Consider the following 23085-nt stretch of genomic DNA (forward strand, 5'->3'; position numbering starts at 1 on the left):
TGCCCCGTTTAAAATATTGGCGCTGCTGTGGTGCATAAGAATGCCCAATACGACTACCCACAATAATGTAAAAAAGCAGTACGGTGCAGCGGAACAGAAAATTGGTCAAATAGAGTTTGTTGCGACGATGAAATTCGTAGATGGGCGTAGTCCAGACCCCTGTAACAGATAGCAGGATAACGATGTTCAATGAGGTCACTACGCTGTACAAATTCGTTGGACGGACGAACAGCTTCTCCAAATCAAGTTCACGTAAAGCCTGTGCGTGACGGCCACAAAGTACGGAATATCTGTGTCGATTTGATACACTAACAGACTTGTTGAATGGACGCAGATAAACCTGTGCTTCTTGGAACCTAATAAGGTTCGCAAAATAACCGAGTGAGAGCAGCCTGCATAATATTGTTTAATCAACTTCATTACAAAGAACCCCTCGGTAACAATCAACCCTTAGCGTTTCGAGTTTTACGTCCGGTATCGCCTTTGGGCATTTCATCAGCACGAAACAATCTGTCTATCGTCGAAGCTAGGTTACAACGGTGTATACAAGTACAATTGAAAAATCCTAGGTAAATGTTCATCGATAATTATTTTCGTTATGAACCGCGCTGAAATCGACTCTCTGCGGTCTACAAAGGGTAACTACCAGTAGTCGACTGAGGCTGCGGTCGTGGTCAGTCAAGATGACACCTTACTCATTTAAATGCCGCAACTGTTTGAGATCATAGAAAATTATCTTGAAGATAAATTTTCTAGTATGTTTCTACCGGCTTTCAATTGTTCTCACCATAAAATAGGACATCGCAGCTCAGATGCAATGAATGGAAAACCTATGTATACAGTAAAGCTACGTTTTCGTTAGGTATCGAAGAGAACGGATAACGTTTATGGTAGATACTAGGTACAACTAGGGACCGAGCGCAGCGACATCGTATAATCCGGAAGTGACATATATTGCCTGTTACCATTGGACATATTCAAAGAACTCAAGTTCTATAAGTACTGCATAGCTCAAAGGTTAAACGCGTGATAGCGCTCCGGGCTAACGTAATTAGGATTCAAATGTTGTGCTGATCTGAACCTGGCTGACGCCTTTTCCAAGACTCTTAACCCTTTGCAGTTTATAGCAAACAAGCAGTTTTGAGTTACGATAAGGTAAATCAAGCACCATATAGCTATCGGTCTGAGCGAACGCGTAAGATCTGTTTCGAAGCCGGCATTACAGGAAGACTCGTGCAGCCTTTCGCAGCTATCTATTCCAGTAACGTAAACAGCATTTCGAGACATTATGCGTTGCTTTTGACCGTACTTTTTCGTTTCTCTATAATAAGACGACTTATTTGAAGCTGTACACTTGTTCACCGCTGTGCTGCCGTACGTATTATAGTTGCTAAACGGTCAAGCATTGTTGACGCCACCGTCACGTCAAATGTAACAGGGGAGCAGTGCTTTCAGTATGCTCGATTAATGCCTTAGCTACTACTAATCTATATGGATTACATCTGAGGTACTCTCATTAAAATCTGCAGGTGTTAGTCCAGTTGAAAGTCCTACAAAGGCTGGGATTTGCTACCTGGAGCGACCAGACTGTCGCACGGTTTCGTAGATGATTATTTAAGGCGGCTGATTATCGTAGATAACCCGGCCATTCGGCGTATCCGCCTTTAAGTGTCTAGAAGGCTCAAAATATGATTGTTAAAACCGGACGCTCTGTATCTGTGTGGAGAAAAGCACACCAGGCAACGTAAACAAAAAAATCTCGATTTTTGCTACAGTATATCAGAGATTTACGATTCCCTTGCAATCGACAAAGATACCAGCTTTACGTAGCTGTTAAACGCAGGAATATTCGTAGATCCATGTCCGAAGCCTGCAAAGTTTTAGGTGATTATATTCCTTTTACGTTTAATTCATTGTGCCAGTAGGATCTGCTAGTGGGCGACACCGATGTTTTTAAATATTAGCGCGGTTTCAAGGTTTCGTACATTCATTGTGTCTGCAAAACATTTTCCATCAAACTAAGTGTTCGTCTGATTTGATTTAAACTCAATAATAATGCAGTTACCATGTTTGATCTAGTGGCATTGACTTCCCTCAATGTCACTCCGCAGTCCAGAACCTTTTCAATGGCATCTTATTGGAATAATACTTTTTTCAATATATACAGCTCATATAGAAGGCGTCTGCCTTATATATATATATATATATATATATATATATATATATATATATATATATATATATATATCCATCGTTAATGCGTGGCATAAAAAATGACGTCCAATATATTTGTTATGAGAGCTCAGTTTGTCAAATATTCCTGTAGTGTTATTTTGACTTCTTGTCGGATGTCTCACGTCTGCACGATCCGTTATGACTCGGCTGTTGCTTCTTTTCTGGGCTAGGCATGCAGGCTATTGCTGGTGCTATGCCGATGCCGTGTGAGGTGACCCCATTCCCTGAAAGTTCGGATAACACCCCTCATCCCCCTGGGTCCGCATGATTATTACCACAATTAGGGCAACTGAAGCGACGTGTGGCTCACCGGTACCCTAGTAGTACATAATTATAGCGTATTTTTGCTTGTGACAAACGTCTTCTGTCTTTATATAGTCGGTTTTATGTTAGTATTTCGTATTATGGTACTTCGGTACAGCTGTACGAGGGAATAGCATAATCACAGAAACGCTTTGTAACAAATGGCGGTGTTCGGAACGGCGTGGGCCACAGACTGATACACACGGCTGCATTAGCTTCATGGTAATATTCATTTTCCCGGCGACTCTAGTATACGCAAGGCTAGCTTCGGGAGGAGCAAGGATTCTTAAAAAATACGTTGTTGCATAAAAAGCAGCCTCTTTGCAACCGTGTAGTATCTATATAGCCATATTTTGGCTACGTCTCTTTAGGGTTTGTTGTTTAGCACTGCCATCGCCATGTTCATGGTCCAGTAGCGTTTCCTTCGTCCCCGATTCCGTCATGCAGAAAACTAACAACCCGCGCCACTGCTGTCGGTCAGCGCGCGTTACTCGATCAGAATAAGATGTGCTCAGGTTTGGCTCTTCGCACACAGTCGGCATCTGTTGATAAACGGCCAACAGGCTATTTGCTACCGGCCACAATGTCATTAGCGGTGCGCTCACGAAACGGCGACTACGGCAAAAAACGCTTCCATGAAACACTTTTATGCAAAAGGCCCCCTAAGTCCATATAATTCCATTTATAGGTATATGCGAAATGCGGCATCTAAACTGAAACACGCTTTGACAAGCTAGTTGTCGTTAAGGGCATGCGTTCATCCGTTACTCCTGGTTGTAGACAAAAGCAATTATTTTTAGCATAAGACAACAAACCTGTCATATCGAACAAAAGCGCAGAACTTGAGCGAAAATTAGTAATTATCCAATCTTTACATATAGTATGTACTTCACTAATACTAACAACCTTCTTTTATTCAAAATCGGCGCTTTATGTCATTCAAAGTTTCGATGACATTTCGGAAAAATCCGAGGGTGGCTTTCGTGGGGCAAACCGCAAGATCCACGATATAGAGCTTAGACTTGAAGGGACTGAAAATGTATTCAAATGGCTCCAGAAATGTATTGCGGTTTCACAGGTAATATCAGTTTCTAATTAGACTGTCTAAATTAGCGGTTAGACCTTCTGTACCGTTTGATCTTTTGGCCGTTTCGAGGCTTTCCATTTTTGCGATTTTCGGCCAGCTGCTAAGCTAGAATTCAATTCCCTTCAAATCTCTTGCAGGTAGCGTATCCGCGTGACATTGTGCCGCGTTTAGCCCTATCTGTACGATTTAGGCCTCAAATTGAACCTGGTTGCTAGAAGTGACGCCTCTAGCACGTGCAAACAGTTTCTTAGGAATATTTGTTTCTATTAGGGTAGTCTTAGAGATAGGATACAAGAAAGAGTCAACTGAATGGCGTTGACTCTGTAGATTAGTTAAAACGAAACCCAACGTAGTCAAGAGTAGGGCTTTTTGTGCAGGACGACCTAGATAAACATCGCTAGAATGGGAACTGCCAAAGAGAAATTTGCCGGAATCAGCTTGACAATGCAGTGCAGATCTATGAGTGGATCTGACGTATGGAAAACAAATTATTTGCTTTCATTTTCGAAGAAAATACCTCATTTTAAGAACATTGCATTGGTAGCACCAGCAACAACTTAAGTTAATAAAACTGACAGTTCCATAATCGTCGACCGCTATTGGAACGGCTAGGATGGATTCCGCCGCTCGGTATCAATTCAAGTTAGCTAATATAATTTCGGCTTATGTTGTGCTCTTTATGTATAACAGCACTAAACGCAGCGACCCCTTCGGACAACGTCGACTTTTTTTACACTGGTACCTCAACCCGTAACGTACTTTACCATCACGGATACGTCATTATTTCATAAATGTGCGCACTAACATAGATACATGCGTGCGGTGCCCATTGTTGGTAATTGTGGAAGAGTGTAACAGCAGTGGTCGACAAATTCTGCAGTGTCCGTCTTCGTCGAGCAGATCCTATCGATCTAGTCCTAACAATGTCCTGTGTGCATCGTGGACAAACTGCTACTTGTGTGCTATGTGCAAAAAACAAACGTGTTGTCATGTTATCAAAACTGTCCTATATATTCAGCTGTCACTCATATTTTGCAGTGGTGTCCTCTTTTAATTTTGGCACATTTTATCGGTCTGTCTTTTCTTTAAACCCATTAATAGAAATGGAAGGTGCTTTAGCCAGCCAGCCAGCCAGCCAGCCAGCCAGCTAGCCTGGACCTGCCGGCAGCAGTTAGTTGATGTGTCGAAATCGTTCGATGTTCGACGGCATTTTACCAGGCCATAAGCCAATATTCTACATCCGGAATATCATTCTAGATCATGTTGATCACGATGATGACGACAACGGCGCCGATGCTGCTGCAGATGTTGATCTATCTACCGCAAGAGGTAAATCGGGTTGTTACTGGCGCTGTTGGTACTGCTATTGCTTGACGTAAACTTATATGGCCATTTACTTTTTCAGGTGTTGCCTGTCCGTCCTGCCCGCTGATGGTCGGCTGCTATAGCTTCTGGAGCTGCTCCTTTTGCCATTGCTACCAACGCTAGTTCTACTACTCCTGCTAGGATCATTTCGGCTACAAGTGCCAGGGCAGGCCACAATGCTTCAAGCGTTCTTACGATCGCCATTATTACTCTAATATAATTCAGCATTCACACTACTATTCTAAACCGAGTTTCGCTACGATTCAACTTCTTTTGTGCTTCTGGACCAACACCGGCACATCGATACATGTGTCATACGTAATATAAACACTTTTTATAAAAGGAACTACATCAGTGTCTTTGCATTGGCGCTGATCTGGTCTGGCTGGGCTGGCCTGGCCTGCTAACACTATATAGCTTGTCTGATTTGTTCAAACGCTTGAAAATCTCTGTGCGGAGTTTGTGTATTTTTGTCATTGTCATCGTCCCGCTGCATTAACAAAAGTCGCTTATGGACAACAGCGGTGCTACACGCGGACTTTACGCAACAATCGCGATACTGATCCAGTACAGACCGACAAAGTTCAACGCTAAAACGGCTTTCGGTCGCAGCACAACGTATCAACTGCAATGTACAACTGCTACATCTGCAAATAGTTACGTTATTTGAACAAATCGCTTACAGAAATAATCTGCGTCCGATTTTTATGGTCACCGCAGGTCGTATATAGGTGATGAGTAGCTATTTCCGCCCTAAATAAGAAGCACCTTAGACGAGTGGCAAAACGGGAATATGGAAAATACGTGTTAGAAGCTAACAAGTAGTTTTTCGCCTGCACGACCTCAACAACCTGTTACAGTTATTACATGATTCATTTAATATCATCCCAAATTATTATTAACATAACCTCACTTTATTTGCTTGGGTATGACGCGCTAAGTGTACGTCTATTCGAAATCTAAAACTAAGCTTATTATTTTCGCTCTTTTTTTTAACGCGTTTTCATAAACGCGAAGAGAAAAACGCACGAAATAAGAATGAACTGATACGACGGCGTGTATAACGCTCTTTAAGCTTCAAAGTATACTACGACTAATATTTATTCCTCTATCTCTTGTATTTTTTAAAAATTTTTCCAACCATCTTTCACGCGTTGCCTAGCCCTCTTAAGGAGAAGCTCTTTAGCTTTGAACGGCTCTGTTAGGAATCTGCTGATCAAAAAGAACATGACGCTCAATGTATATTGGCAAACGGTATTCGCGACAATCGATGCCCGGAATGGATCTACACTCGTAGCTTGTAACGGGATTCAGGAAGATTTTCCGCCATCTAAGGTTGATTTCCGCTGAAAATGTCGTAACAACAAACAAACCTATAGTAACGGGACTTCAAACGGGATGCATCCGAATCGAGTTAATAACCCTTCGCTGTTATCGCTAACATATTGTTATTCCCTTCGTTCTCAATCACGAGCTTCCGTTCTCACCTTCTCCTCTCCAGAAGGTTAGGACGTCGCATCCTCTATTGGAAGGCGTTTTTCCATAAAGAAACTGAACTGGCAAGTTGTACAAGTCAACTCGCTAAGGAACAAACATCTGAGATAAAAACGAGCTCTGCCCAACTCATCAGATCACCAAATGCGCAGACGTCTGACTGACTGCTCGTTGCCTCTGCAGGCGTCCAGCTGGACCTATGAGCGGCTGATGCCGCTTCTGCTGTTATCATGCCAGACGTAGGTAGCAGTAATGCGAGAAGGAAGACAAGGAGGAATAGCAGACGAACGCACTATTCGTGTGTGAGTGCGTTGTTAGCAGACGAGTTTTATACAGAATATGTGTCCATGCCAAGTAGCCAGACTCTGCCAGCGAAGCCATCCTGCCGATTTCCATTGCAGAGAACGTTTGTGTCTGTGTGTACGAGTGCGATCTATGAAAAAGGGCCTTACTGGCGAAGTGGACGAAAAAGCTGCAAAAGCGCAGGACGAAGTAAACATAGAACGAGAAGGAAAATACCCTGCGATCTGCTAGAAGAATACCTGCGCAGACAGCAGTATGGCATGGCCTAAAAACAGTAGGGCTATGATCGCTGCTAGCAGCTGTAAGCTGTATCCTGCTATTAGAGGGTAGTAACGAGCCGTAGTAGGTTAACGTCCTAACTCTCATCATTTTTCCCGTTCTCTTCGCCACTGAGTGTACAGTGAAGCTAGCCGGCCATAGTAACCTTCCTACGAGTTTAAATCCCGCGGGCTGCGACGGAAAAACAGACGGAGATAGAAAGGGGTAGACTGAGGGACAACGGGTTCCGTTTAGTTCACTTAAGGACAATGACTCGGGCATTTGCGCTGAAGTTCTTAGGAAGCTAACTATCACGACTACTGCTAGTAGTACCCGGCCATATAGCATTTCTAACAGCGGCTGCCAGGCACTAAACCAAATAGGCACACTAGCTGGCCGCAAACTGACAGTTAAAATACAAACCGATGCTTCGAAGAGTCCCCATAGAGAGCACTGCCAAATACACGCGAGGCAGCCTAGAAGCACATGTTTCGTAGGGCAGCACATCGTTTCATGTGTGCGACTCGACGTTTGGGCGCCCGCTAACAGTTCAGAATAGCCTGTGCATCACGGTGTCCGTATATTAATAGACAGATGACATTGTTGGAGCAGAACGACCGTTTAACAAAGGTGTTACCTTACTTTTCTTTTTTTTTTTTGACAATGCAAGCCTCTAAGCTTGCTTGATAAAGTTAGCAAGCACATGTGCAGGCAAACAGACGTATACAACGTACCTAGCGACGATGAAGACCGTTAAGTACGTTTAGGTTTTAGTCGAACAATTCTGCGTGATAGCTTAGTAGATAAAGTGTTCGCCTATTAATTCTAGAGACACGTTATGGCCTAGGTTCGAATTCGAACATCGACATACGATTCGTTTCGTGCTGGAAGCCAGTGGTGTGACCTGAATGCCGACGCTGACGCCGGACGTAGAGCTCCAAACATGGCTAATTAGACCCTTGCATGCATATAATTTTTCAAGTGTATTTAGTATCATTAGGCAGAGACCGTTCAAGTACCTAAGCCCATTTCGTGAACCTATAAATACGATAAACTGTGAAGTATAATACAAACACGTAATTCAGGTCGCATATCACCAGGTAGCAAAGGTGTTACAGAAAAAAAATATTAAACAACAATAGCAGTTGTATCGTTTATACAGTAATGTGACCATATTAACAATAGCCGATACCTGAACAATCGGTGAAACGATAGGACTTACTCTTTTCAAGCGATTATTTGACATAGCGAACTAAGACACGCGTATTGTTAAAATATAGGCGTCATAGGTAATCATCCTGAAGCAAACTGTGATCGATAAAAACAACAAAAGCCCTTCTATCTTCCCGCTAATCTCATATCACACTTACGATGATAGACAAGAGAAAATATTACACACGTTTACTATAAGCGATTGAAACATCTGCTATCTCTACCATCGATACCCCGATGCCTACTTCTCTAATATACCACCTACGAGATTTGTGTGTAGGTAATCTTTCTGCATAAACAGTTATCACCCTAGGGACTAGGAGCACACCAGCATTATTTTAAACTTAATATTAACATATAAAATAAACACGCCATTGCTTAACTGCACTAATCGTAGTTGTCGTTCGAGCATTGTCGGTGATCCTACGCATGCTTTTGGCATGGCTTCCTTCCGGACGTCTTGCCCCTGGCTGGGGTCACCCATGAACGGGGTCGCATGTAGCGTTTCTTTGAGACTACTCATTTAACCGGCATCGCCTCCAGTATAGAGTGTGTGAAAAGCTGTTTGATAGACAGCCGTCTATGTGCATCGTGTACAGACACAAGCACGCGCTGACGTACCACCTATACATACTCGCATCTACATTCTGTCGTACCTAAAGACTCGTCATCTGTGCTGTCCGCGCAATACAAAACCACAACCGTATAAGACACTGAAAAGTCCAAATTCCTCGTAGATTACAAAGACTACATCGATCATTTCCAAGATTAGCAGGACATGATTCCGAGCGAGTCATAACACAGGAACAGTACCGTTGAGAGCGCCTAGCGAGCGTCGAATCGTGCACCTTGTAGCTAAACATTTTTCAAGCCAAACTGCACGCAGGCTTACTGTACGGTTTTTTTCAGGCACAGCTGATGCCATTCATCATATTATCCTTTGTTACATTGTTGTTTTGATTATCGATGTCCTTCAAACAGTTGGTTACTCAGTCCTTTTATTATTCCATGCCTACAAAGCGGGGCCCGCTTTTACCATTGACTAGCTTTCTTGTTCCGCGTGTTTTATATATCAATCGTGCCAGCTGACGATCGGCCACTACAAAGAAAGCGGCTAGATAAATTCGATCCCATTTCAACAGGGTGAATCACGCAAATACGAATATACCAAATCGCTTAGGTCACGGAAAAAATGACCACCAGGAACAATTAAGCGCTAAGTGGAAGGCTAACCACGCTATGGCCTTGCGCCGTAGACGCCATGCACGTTACTAAGCTGATGTTTAGATTGACTGTTGCTGACTTGCTTAGACTAGGCGGATAAATCTGAGGGAACGCGACCGATCGGTCGGTCGGTCGGTCGGTCGGTCGGCCGTTCGTAAAGTATAGGCCCCTATTCAAACACGGTTTGAACGAAGAAAAAGATCCAAGGTGAAGCATATTTATTATGCTTTTAATCATTAAGTCTGTTAATAGGTGGAGTACAGTCCTCGTATGAATGCATATAAACGATTCGTCTGTTCGTTTACTATTTTGAGCTGTACAAGGAAACCTTCACTGAAAAGCGAGGATACAGTAGACAAAGCAGAGTAGTTGAAACGGCAGAACTGCTGTTAACGATGGACTCAGCAGCAGGGTATTAGCGAGGCTTAAATTAGACCTGCGCGCCATTAACGCATCACTAGGAACCTTACACTCGCTAGTCGTGCCTAATTTACCTGTCAACAAGGTACATAGGCTCTATCGAGTGGCATACAGTACAGTCAATAGCGAGCAATCTCTTGAAGCAAATCTCTATTACAGATCAATCTGTCTGTTTCTTTTTGTTGTAAGTAGACTAAATCAGTTGACGAGTAACGTTCTATTAGAGTTAAGCCGTATGAAGTTGGTCTATGAAACTCGTTCATTTAGTGCGTATGCCATCATGTACGAATAATTTATGTAGAACGCGCTTATATAAACCGTGCAACGCACAGTTAGGCCATAGGCAGGGATTGAGTAGACCCATTTAGAAGATCAAGTTGATGACCGATTACTATTATGCATGAATATACAGTTAGACTGATAGCCTTTTTTTCATTATCATCGAGTACATCATTCACACGCTTAAATATTGCCATAGACTATTTCGCTTTTACAACTGCGCTCTATAAGGCCAACGCTAGTTTTCAAATGAGTTCATTCCCTCATTTTATCCCAGAGGCCCCGGTGTGGTGCTGCGGGATTAGCTCCGACAAATTAATCCATTTGTCATTATGCGCAATACTTTTCTCTGGGACGTTTATAAAATGACCAAGGGCTTGAACGTACTACGTACATATACAAATATGTGTGTGGGAGTTGGATGAACGAATTCTGGGTCGAGAATTTTCGATGGGCGGAGCCATTGCACAGCATGCCATTGTTCCCCCGGGGGTTAAGGCCATAGGCTGTAGCAGTAGTTGAGGCTACGAGGACTAGCAATTGGTCGGCTTGCCCTTTTCTATTTTCTGCGGAAACGGCTTATTGTGCTTGTTGGGTAAGCCAACTATGCCGCAGGAACTAAGCACAATTAACGGTCTCATTGCGTCCTGCTGCTCAAACGCCTAATCTCGGCCACAATTCTAAATGGCTCTACTAGCGACTGAGCGTCCGAGTATGACCTCGAAAAGTTTCAAACCTATTCATCTGAAACCGCGGGCTCACGTACGAGTCTTTTCCGTTCTGAAAAAGCACGTCTGATCTGATAACTGATCACAACCCGACAGGAACAGACCATCCGAGCTAATTAAAAGACAAACGTTTTTTTTTTTTTTTTTTTTCATATAAGTGTAGTTGGTGGTAGCAGATAACTTCTATCGTTTATGAATATCGAGTTCGTTCAAAAAAAGAAGTTTTTTTTTTAACTGTAGGTTGATCAACCGAAAATTAAAAGCTCGCAGAAGGACAACGAACAAATATGAGCGAGCTTCTAACACTTTTAGTTGCATCCGTTGCTCGAGTGTCTAGTTACGATGCGATAATGCTAAAAATAGCTAGACAACTAGGAGGGGAAATTTTCGTACTTAGCACTGAACTAGTTTCTCTAACTTTCTTTTTAGACCGTCCTCAAGATACGTACATATCAGGACTCTACAGCTGCGGCAAGTGAAAGTTGGCCGCTACTATAAGCCGTAACACACCCACGCCGCATTTGCTTCCGCTGATCTACACTGTTTAGAGTTCATCCTATTCGTATGGCTGCCCTTTAAGTATCAAGGGGCCCAAGAGTACCGGACGAGTTAGGGTGGAGCTCGTATGCTAAGTAAAATGATAGTGATAACCTGAGAAGAATATAAGACAGAATAGTTCGGCATAGCCGTTTAGAGACTACAACGATATCCATCCATAAGCGTCCATCAATCATCGCGTGACAATTCCCTCCTGCCAGAAGGGAGAGGTAGGAAGCAAGGTAGAGAGGGAAGAACGGAGGAAGGTAGGTAAGGAAGTACGAAAAGAAAGAAACAAGTGGCGTCCGTAAAAATCTTGGGGGACACTATCTATCCTATATAGTTGCGCCTACCCTAAGTCTATTTCAATGCAGATATACAATCAGCCGCCCACCGCGCAGGCATTTTAACAGTCCCCGAATGTTAGAACTAACAATGGCAACGCACTCTGTGACAAACAGAAGTTCCTCACTTTGGTTGTCCTATCTAGGTACGTACATGTGTTGATGGCCAAATTGATGGACAAAATATTAGTTAGTCTCGTATAGGCCAAAAACTGTTATTCATTTTGAACTTCAGTAAATTTGCCTCAACCTCGAACATCACCGCGGCATTTTCTCTGTTTTGTGTAGTAAATGTTATTGTTCGATGTAGACAAAATCTTCAAGTGTATATATATCATTCATATCGCGCAAATTCAGGTTACAGATAAAGTGGACTATGGCAGTCAGATAAAGCACAGATGGTTTACGATATTGGCATACTGAAAGCAACAAGACACATAATAAGGTTCCCTGTACACGCTTGGCCAAGGACGACTTACATGGCCAACCGTTTAAAACAACAAGCTAGGCTAGAAATTCGTTAACAGCCTTTACAAATCATTAGTACTGAAAACGCAGTTCTTCAGTACAATGATACAATCTTCAGATTAAATGCTTTTCTCACTTGCTACGTGTGCATAATTATGGTAATGTAACAACACATACCAAAAAAAAAACCTAGCACCTTGATGAAATACCGCCAATGTAATTTGCTTCTTATACAATGTTGATAATAAAGACTAGGACGTACATCGAAGTAAAGATTTGTTGTTTTTTTCATACGGTGCAAACAGGGGCATCAAGATGTAACGCAACAACGTCAAAATAAACAGCCAGAAGACCGTACCCGCTTGTATAAACGGCGCTATAGGCATTCCCATCACTTCGCATAGTCGCTTCGGTAACGAGGCAAATTCGAATTTAGAGCTGTTGTTGTCCTTATGTTTGTTCGTGATCGGTTAGCCTATCAGACAATTCTCTGACCCCACTCTAGACGCTCGCATTGTTATTACTAGAAGTGGCATTGTTATGCACGCCCCTGTATAAGTTGCTTGGTGTCGTGAGAATAAAAAGGAATACGGCCTACTACGCTAAGCAGAGATCAATTCCCTTCACTTGACGAGCTTCAAGATCAGACATTTGATTATGAAGACAACCACACTGATATACTGATGCATCTCGGAAGCCGGTGGTAGTGTAATAATAATAGTAGTAATTATAACAACTGATGACAGAGCGGCAGGATGATATAGACCATCGCAGACTTCCCAAAATCGGGAATTTTTAACTAACTAAGCAACAACAGCGTACGAATACGCTGAAAATAGTATATTTTCTTTGGTCGAAGGTTCTCTTAGTGTAAAAGTCTCAACAGTAGTTGATAGTAATGTAATCTATGTACGGGTAGATGTGTGACGAGGGTCGTCATTCATGAAAGTTACAATTGAAATTACATGTACATTATGTCGATGAAATATCTGCCGTTATTATACAAGAGTCCTCATGATATGGCCGGCCATTTTCCCTATTTCTTAATTCTACAGGCGTGGAGTCTAAACATGTAACATTCTAAGGGGTTGAAAAATAGGTGGCAGCATACTTAGTACTGTTCGTACTTAAAGAAAATATAACAATCGTCCGAGCCTGTCGTTAGCCGCTAGCTTTAGCCTTTACCCGTAGCCTATCTTCTCTGCACAAGTAATTCCAGGTTTTTGCTCGACTGCCACACATATCGAAAACGCTGCAAAATGAGAGGACTAATTTATCGGGGGCATAGCAATAAGAGAACGAAACAACACTGTTCGCTTGATCTCATTTGGTAATGAAAATTAGGTCATTGTGAAAGCTTTCAGGTGTAATTTTGTAACAGTCTTACAATGTACAGTATAAACATTTTTGACGTGGCCTGCCGTCGTAATTCTTGTTCATCAACTTGTTTATAGAGAAAAGACCGTTAGCTGAAAAGGCTTCGGCTCCCTGGTTCAGACTTCGCTAACTTCGTCGCTTAGATTCTCCGACGAAGCGTCGTTTTTAGTCACTAGCTGCAATAAGGATATCCTTGAATCGATGGACCCGTCAAACACAGTGGGCGATAGGACAACGCCTTATAGGGTACAACGGAGAAGAAAAACACGTTGCAGCACGATGCCGTCACGAATCGCTTTAACAATAGTCACCGGTCCATAGAAAACAGACACAAGGCGAGCGCATACAAGCGATAAAAACAGTACCAAAAACCTAGACTTGTACTAATCAGAGATCAATAACAGAGCTGAAATAAACCTAGACTTGTACTAATCAGAAATCAATAACAGAGCTGAAATTAAGCGAATCACTAAAACTGGAGTCAAAATGTTAGTACGCTTTCTCTAGTCTATCTATGATCTTTTGCCGCTGTAGTAGATGTCTGGGTACGAAAATACCTCGAAGATAACTTTGATATTATACTGGGACTTGAATAATCTTCCTATAAAGAAGTGAAATTTTGAAAAAAAATTTATATAACTGTAGGATCAACCTTTAACAGATATAATGGATGGCAAAGTGCCTCTAACTGGAATTTTTGCATTTTGTCGCCTTGTCGTGCGATAGGACGTACCTACGGTTTTTTTTTACTAGATGCAGAGTTTTTTTTATAATCGCCTGCAATCGTTGGCAGTACCCGTCAGCGGTAATCAATGAACTAGGACCCATGAAGCTGTAGTAGATAGAATTTGCGCTAAGACCAACAAACAAACAAATACAACACAGTTTTACAGTTCAGGGTTACGTTCCGCCGATTTAATTATATATGGCCACCGACATTACCGTCTGCGATTATCGCTAAAGATTCGTGTTTCCATCACAAATTACGATTTGAACTCTTGTAACATGAAAGCCAGCACAAAGAAGCATCTCACCTTTGCTAAAATCATGCAACACCCATTTGTCTATTTTATCTTATTTCATTAAGTTAATTGAAGTAATTTATACAGGTAGTAATTTACATTCACTAACATCCGTGCACTTCGAGATGGGTCGGCTCCCACCTTCGCAGGAAGTCTTCTACGAGACTAGATTTCAGGCTCAAAATTTTCCGCCCGATTTTTCTTATAATAAATTGCACGCGATGTTTTCGGTTCTAGGATTTTCGCCGAATATAAGACTTATACCGTCTTCGCGACTGTAGTTCTAAGATGGAGTTCATACTCGTAAACTACTCGAATCTTCTTATTTTTTATGGTTTACCAAAACTGCCATTCAGTAAAGGCCCGAGAGACGATATGCGAGTGAGAAGACCCCGATATCGAAAAGTACAAGCGTATCTCCGATAGAAAAATGGCGTGTGATGTGTTAAGTATTCATATTTTGAGCTTTACCTATTGCACAGAATGAACGGACAAGTTCCGCCGGTCAGGACCAGTAAGGCTTTGTTTTGCACAGGCAGTAAGTGATGGACTAACGAATTATCGGCGCATTCACTCTACGCTACACAATACGATTTATACAAGATACAACCTACTAGGCGATACAGAGGTCAATTCTTAGGGCTGGCAAGGTCTGGAGGGCAATAGCAATTATGCCCAATGATGCATTTTTTCCGGATGCCAGCCAGACTTTGATTAGTCGATGTGCGCTATGCCACCGCATAGTGGAAATAGATAAGCTTTTAGCGCACCTAAAAGTTCGCAGCTTCATCTAGAAGGACTCAGCCATCACCCATACGAAGCCAATCGCAAGACAGAGCAGTTTTCATACATTTTTTATAGCCTCATCAAAAATATCCTACTCAATAATGCGCCGGATTAGAATCTCACATGGTTTGCACCCGACGGTCCGCGATAGATTTTCCATCCTCATTTTATGACGATGTGTGATATTTAGCATAGCCAGCACTTGTTCATCAACTAGTACTTACAAGTTACGCACACCACGTGACTTTATTCTTCTACTGTTGTGGCTGGGTTTCAAAATGGAGCCACCGTGATACTGCTGTGGTAATGTATTTAGTTATGAATCTTACGGGCAGGTAAGATCTTTTGGTATTGACAGCCAGCCAGCCAGCCATCTGAATATTACTATATTTATTATTTGCAAACGTAAAAACACGTCAATTTCCGTTTATGTTTTGAACGACTGTCCCACTATGTCTCCAATATACTGTTTTCCATCTAGATAAAAATATACAACTTCAAATTGAAGTGAAGTATAGGTCTATTGCCCATCCAGAGCTACCCTAATTCAATATACGTTCTCTCCAACCTTAGATTCTGTTTGAAAGATCCCCGCGTTGGTGACTAAAATTGTACCAACTACCCCTGAAGTTAGACCCGGATGTCTACGAACGACGTGCACATGTATCGAGGCATACGGGTACTATGAAACAATTAGTCTAGTAGCAGGAACCCGCATTATCGCTATAGCGATACATTTGCTTCGACTCGACCGAGATATTGCCATCTGTGGAAGCTAAAATAGCCGTACTTTTGTCTTTCTCTCTGACACTAATGGCAGCCCGTAAACTTGATTTACTGCGGCAGTAATCACTGCTCGCAATGAAGTTGGCGTGGGAGCACAGTTTCAACTAATATCAACAATGACTAATAGAGCAAATTGAATAATGTGTAAACCTGTTGAAAATGTGCACCTCTCTTAACCAAACACGGCAAAAAAGACCCCTAATAAGCGTTCAATATTTGAATAAAGAAAACATTGACGCGTATACCTACCAGTGGCAGGCACTGTGGAATCAAATCAGAGGCCTTGACGAAGGCCTCTAATACCCCGATCACCCATAATTAGAATAAAAGTAAAGAGAGTATTTTACAAATGTATGAAATGCCATTTGAACAGGTGAAAGAAGCATTTGAGCTTAGTGAGACGTCGCTATTTTACGTAACATATCGTACAATTAGAGTGAATCTGTTCAAAAACGGGGTACGTAGATGATCATGTACCAGCTCGCTTGCGGAGAATCCAGCACATGTAACAAACTCTTATTAGCTATCAGAGTTCAAATTGCGTAATGTTACTTTTAGGCTTCTCTAAATTAGTCCTAGTTTTTTTTTTCTAATTCGTGTACCATTTTCATCGCACAGATGTGCATTGTCACCTTAAAACGACCATAGAATATATACACCGAAAGACCTTGAGGTTTTTACATTTTTGAATTTACGTTTTTCTCACGGCTGGCTGTACAAAGGTACAGCAGCATCTGCTCGCTATTGATTCAACACACGTAATAGAACTAAATTGTAATTAGCATAAAAACCACACGTAATTATAGAATTCTTATTCTTCTTAATTGTTACTAAATGCTATTACTGTTAGTTGCGGCATGAATAAAAAAAAAAATGCCAAAGAAACCTTTGAAACGGGTAATGGGTTTCGTAGCATATGGCGTTCTGGCGAACAAGCTAAATATTGCAATTGCTTGCCATTAAACTTAAAGTTTCCTACCACAACTTTGTGCAAAATTCAGGTGTTGATTTCACGATAGCATGGCTGAGTTCCACCATTTCGGAGCGTCAGGCTGTAAAACTTGCTTGCGATCTATCGATTTTCATCTTTCGTAGATTTTGTATGGAACTGACACCTTTTTGCCTAGGATTTACTAGGGAGGTCCAAATTTCTGCGGACTCCAGCTTACGGGGCTGACATACAGTAGTAAGAAGAACCGGAAAAATGTCGACCCTCATGAGATCGGCGTTAAGGCCTGGCACTGGACAAACCTACGCCAGAAAAATCAGCGTTGTCCATTCTGATTTGCTATACCTCTTGACAACAACTTACGTACCCGTACGTACTTTCATCACAAATCAGCTGCGCAGTCTTGACAAATAGTCAAGCCAATCTAATTTAAAATGAATGATTTTACATCAGTTTTAATGCAGTATTATTTGATGCTTGAAACGTGTGATAAGTAGAAAACAGTTTCATATCGGCGCAACCAGTTCATTACGCTACGTTAATAGCGAAGCTCCAGTCTAATTGTAACGTTATTTTCTATAGAACACCGCATTATCAGAGCTTCAAATAGGCTTGAAGTGCGATACCCAAGAGTGCGCCTAGCGGGGCACAGTCGTCGACGGCTTGTAGTGAAGCACTTATACCATCGCAGTAGTTAGCTACGATGAAACATAAAACAACTAATATAACGTTAATATTATATAATTTGATAAAAACTAGAATAAATATATATATATATTTTTTTTTTTTTTCGAATGCAGCAAATCATCGGTTGCCCCCGGGGAAAAGGAACGAAAGTGAATCGAACCTGAAGCGTGCTCTGACTAGTGCAGAAGTTTAGTAGGGATGTTCAATCACGGCCTTTATTGGAACGCATGGATGTACTACTATACTAAGCAGTGTTACACGAATTGCCAGGGACTCGTATTTTATCCCTTATGTCATTACGTTTAATACGTACATGCGCTTAAGTGAAGTATCGATAGAAGACACGTCATAGAAGGATGCCCTTCGTTAAAGTTATCGCGGCTGTAAGAATTCATATATGTATATATATATATATATGGCATTATATTTGTGTATACATACGTAGTATTCGACGCTTGTTTGAAATTATTTCGGCGGAACAATTCGCCTACGGCGAAAAATTAGTTGAGCCTTTTTTTTGTTCTCCGTTGTACTTTGTGAGGTAGAAATAGCGTCGTCCAAAGCTGAGTCTCGCCGTGCTTCACAACCGAATTCTGCTTCATCTATGTTTCTATTTAGTTTCTTAATGTAGGTCATTGGACCAAATTATACGAACACGACTTTCTGATTAGACAAAGTACTGCATTACAGGATAGTGTAAAAAAGAACATCAAAGCGTTACAAACACGTTAAAGTCTACAATTCAAATGCGGGATAAAATAATCAACTGGGTTTTAAACAGCGGTTTTATGAGTTAACATAAAGAAAACACTCTCCGAGAATTATTTATTTATTTTATAAACAGTTCTTCTTCGAGAAAGAGGCTTCCATTCTTATAAGTGAACATTTCTGATCATTAAGCATATGTTCGTATTTGGCCATTCAGAGGAAATGTCATCACCACTACGCTTAACTAAGTCCTGCTCGTCGTCGTGAAAGATCACATAATAGGGCCTTTCGCCGTATGAAGCCTGGTATGCTCACATAACCATAAAAACCTATTAAACCATATTTGCCGATGTCGCCACCCAGCTCACGAAGTGCGTTCGAAACAAGCTAAGTTCTTTCAGGAACGTAGCTACTGTATCGTCTGCTCTGTGCCGGTAAAAACCAACTACCGCTGGTAAATGATGAACGTCAACACTAATGAAGGTGGTATACGTCAGAGAAAGTCGTGTTCGATGCGATGGCTTCAACCAAGATTACCGACAAGAAAAACAATGTGTTCCGATTGCGATCGGACTAGCCTCGATTTAACGTCGGAAAAAGGCGAAAAGGAAAAAATATATAGGCTCGTCAAACAGGTAACTCGCCATTGACCCCCATAAATCAGTCAAAGAAACGTATCCTGACGTTTCAACTGTCGCTGATAATCAAAGGCGAAAACAAGGCATAGCCGAGCACGGTAGCACTATAGTAAACATGTTGTTGTGTTAACAGCAACGATAACGAATGTATAGGCAATGACAACACATCGTTCTGTTTTTTCCCCTAGGCGGTAGCGCGAGTAAGTCTAACGATTATTAATTATCGGACAATTTAACAGATCCATTGGACAAATAACCCGGGCTAGTGGCTTTGTATAATACGAAAAATCTTCACTGATCTAACCAGGGCATAGTGACCCACATATAAAGGTAAATGAGACCATCCAGAAGGAGAACTACTACTTGTTACGATATTACTCGACGTGACTCAATATCGATACCTGTATATATGCACTCGTCTACGGGACGAATAAATAGACTGTGATATAAAATTATTTCTTCCTCAAACACACTGCCTTCCTCCGTTTAGTCTAGTACGAATGGGAAGTTTGGGTAGTACAGGAAGAACACTTCAGTCTATTTTTACCAGTCTATTTGGGTAGAACAGCAGCGGTGACAGATACAAGAGAGCACAAAGATCTCGCCGAATATCCAACGCTGAAACAAATTCATCGTTGAACACGAAACGACCTCCTGAGAGGCCTTCTAATGAACATGCGCCCACACGTCTAACAGATAGATCTAGTATGAGGTTTTGATTTGGCAAAATTCGTATTGGTACAAGATCGTTTGACCACCCCCCAGTTCCGTAAAGTATTAGTACCATAGAACAATAATGGCCGGCGTACCTATCAATGTATAGTGAATTTTCGGTCGCGTAGACCACGGAGATGGTGATCATCCTGTGATAAAGATGATGGCCGAAAATCGTCGTAAACGGTTCATGCTGCTATTGTAGCTACGTCCAAGTGTAGGCAGGCCGCTTGTTGGTTCGTAGACAAGTCTTCGACTCGTAATGCCAATGACGCTCACGTGAAAACAACAGCCGTAATTGCATATCGGCCTAGTGTAGATGCAAAAGGGCATAGGGTAACTTACTGGCACACGAACATCAGGCGACAGGCAGAAAAATCTTTTAAGTACTGTCGGTAGTTTCATGTCTGACTACGTGTGCAATCAATACCTCAGTTTCTGAGATTGAGACAAAACGTACTTAAAAACATCACTGCGAAAGCAATTAGGAGGGTAAATCGCTAGTCCGTTATCAGTCCCAATGGCACGATATGACACCTTAAGGCGATTTGAACTGTTTTCCCATTACGTGTCGTGCCTCGAACGTCAAAGTGAGGTTTTAATCCGACGTCAATAAAATCTCTGCCAATAGAACCGTTAATCATCGGAAAAGACCGATACGAACCGCCTCTACCAGCGTAAATGTTTGTTGAACAAGCAATGCAGCGGCTGTGTGCATTCGGCAAAAGCATTCCCTGGAACGAGATACGGCGAAGGTGGGACTGCGTTACTGCTAATAATTAGCGTTGATTGTTTTCACATGTATAGCTGGTAGTGTAGGAAGGGAATAGTGACTACTACAGCGCTGCTGGCGTCCACCGGTGATAGCGATAGTATTTTGCGGTGGGTGACAGCCTAAATCAGAATTTGGAAAGAAGGCAAATTCACAGGCGCGCAGCGATCGTCACTGTTGTTCCTATTAGCGTTGCTACCACTACAGTCATCACTCGGCCGTTTGCGTCCCAGCTGCTACAAACAGAGACGCCACGCCGCCAATGTACTCGTATGAACCTATGACACTTCAGCGCCAGCAGACAGATATAATTTCAACTAGCGGCGAGTGCTGTTTTAGTAATTGCCGTCAGACACAAGAAGGCTAGAAAATAACGAGTGTGTGGACAGAGGATAAGCTGGCCGACTGCCTGGATCCACTCATGACGAGCAAGAAGAAATAAACAGTTGTCGTCGTGTGCGGTACCATACACTGCGTAGTTAGGTCATCGCAGTTCTATAACTAACAAATGATGATTTCATCGCCATGCGTATTGTTGCAGAGGCCACGTCAGCAGAGACAGCCACCACGGCGATGATCGAATCGCCAGGCCTCGAGCGTCGGGCATCAAGAGCAAGAAAGATTACGTATGTACGCATTTACGGTGGCGTCAAACTTAGGCCTGCGCTTGCGATATTCACACCTCCTTTCTCTTCGAAGAGGGAAACAATGTTTCTATGTGCAGAAAAGGAGCGTCGGATTTCCTTCGCCGGTTTTATAATCGACGCAGATTTACCGAAGAGACTATAGAAAAGTGTAAATTAGAGTAGACTCCTGAGCAAGAAACCAATACAAAAGAACATGCGTCAATCGTACGAAATAGTTTATATCGTCTACCTGTTTATTGCTTCGGTTCAAGTAGAAGGCTGATGCTGTGTTACACCTAGACGGCTTCGACAGGCTGTATTTAGATGCCCACCAGGCTAGCCCTTATAAGCGCTAATTATTGTCAGTAAATTCCACGGTAACGACTACGACAATAAGATAGTACTGCTATTATTATCAAAATATATACGTGTAAGTGCTATCTTTACGAGTGCCTCTTTCAAAGAGAATATTTCGAGCAACGTTCACGCGGAAAGCGTTTATTAGCCCAACGTAGGAAACGGGGACCGTAGTCGTGCGGAACTATCGTCCGATCAGAATTGATGACTTCAATAGGGGCAACAATTAACAGTGACCCTTCCATTCGACGAACGTGTTCAATTATCCGGGGTCATCGTCTATAATTTGAGCAGGGTTATCTCGGTTATCATTTGAGTATCTGTGAATAAATATGTCAAGTGAAACTGAAGTCACAAGAAACTGTGAATATGCCAGTGGACCATTGAGCCGTCCAGGACACGGTCACAGAATCTAATCTTTCTGTCTGGGCACGTAAATGATTTCGAGGTCATATATATGACCTCGTAGCATTCCCATAGTCATCCCGGTTAGGTCTCGTTGTGCCAGCCAGTAAGAAGCTCATAGGTGGCCGGCTGTTAGGTGAAACGCAGGTTCTTTCGTTAATCAACAGCTCACCATGTGTCACGCCGCACTGAACACTACGCTGAATGTAATAGCCCCCGGCAGCAGTAGCAGCCACTACAAACAAATTCGCTTCCGTGTCTCTGGCCTTTTGAACACAAGCACTTGTTGCTACAGCGCATGTTCTTGTCGTACTTCTTTTGGTTACCGTGAAGACTTTCGGTCCTTTTATATAACCAACAACACGATACGGTTCATTAGTTAATAACGCATATATGTAATTGTTACTATCAAAAAAAGCATTGCAAGTGTCTTACATCGAATCGTGTTGTGTTCTATACACATACGCGTCAACTGTCTGCATAGATCGCAGCCGCCCTGTTAACATCACACAAATATATTGTGACTGTTTCACAACACTGCGTTTAGAAATTCATTATTTTAAAAGTATACATAAACATATAAGTAGTAATAATTTCCCAATGAGACCTTGCATTTTCTAGGCCAAAACGTATATTATAAATGGCTTTAGTTTTACGCCGGATTACTTCAGAACCTCATGTATTCGTTACGCCGGTATCTATGAATAAGTCGGATTTGACTTGGTTCTGCAACGCCTCTTGCATACGCGTTAACGTGTCAGCCGTGGCTGTAGCGGCAAGCGTCGACATAGAAGATATTTTTCTTGGCAGCAACGTTAGTATGTCCCTGAAATATTGGGCAAAAATAGCCGCTTAACAAAACAAATAACAAAGGATACCTGTCGATAACCCAGAGTAACGAAACCGATTGTTTCCTGCATTTAATCAATGCAAAAATGGTCTCATCTCGGTCAAATGACCCACAATATAGAATAGTGGCACATAGATTTGGAATGGATGCG

The 23085-nt window shown here is 42.1% G+C and overlaps 1 protein-coding gene across 8 annotated transcripts in view; it reads right to left on the bottom strand.

Annotated features, from left to right (window-relative positions):
* Window positions 1–23085, bottom strand: part of LOC111246183 (X-linked retinitis pigmentosa GTPase regulator-like) — a 56027-nt gene that overhangs the window by 18957 nt on the left and 13985 nt on the right. The window lies entirely within an intron of this gene.

This window comes from Varroa destructor, unplaced genomic scaffold (assembly GCF_002443255.2).
Source record: "Varroa destructor unplaced genomic scaffold, Vdes_3.0 BEIS01000003.1, whole genome shotgun sequence".
NCBI classification, from domain to species: domain Eukaryota; kingdom Metazoa; phylum Arthropoda; class Arachnida; order Mesostigmata; family Varroidae; genus Varroa; species Varroa destructor.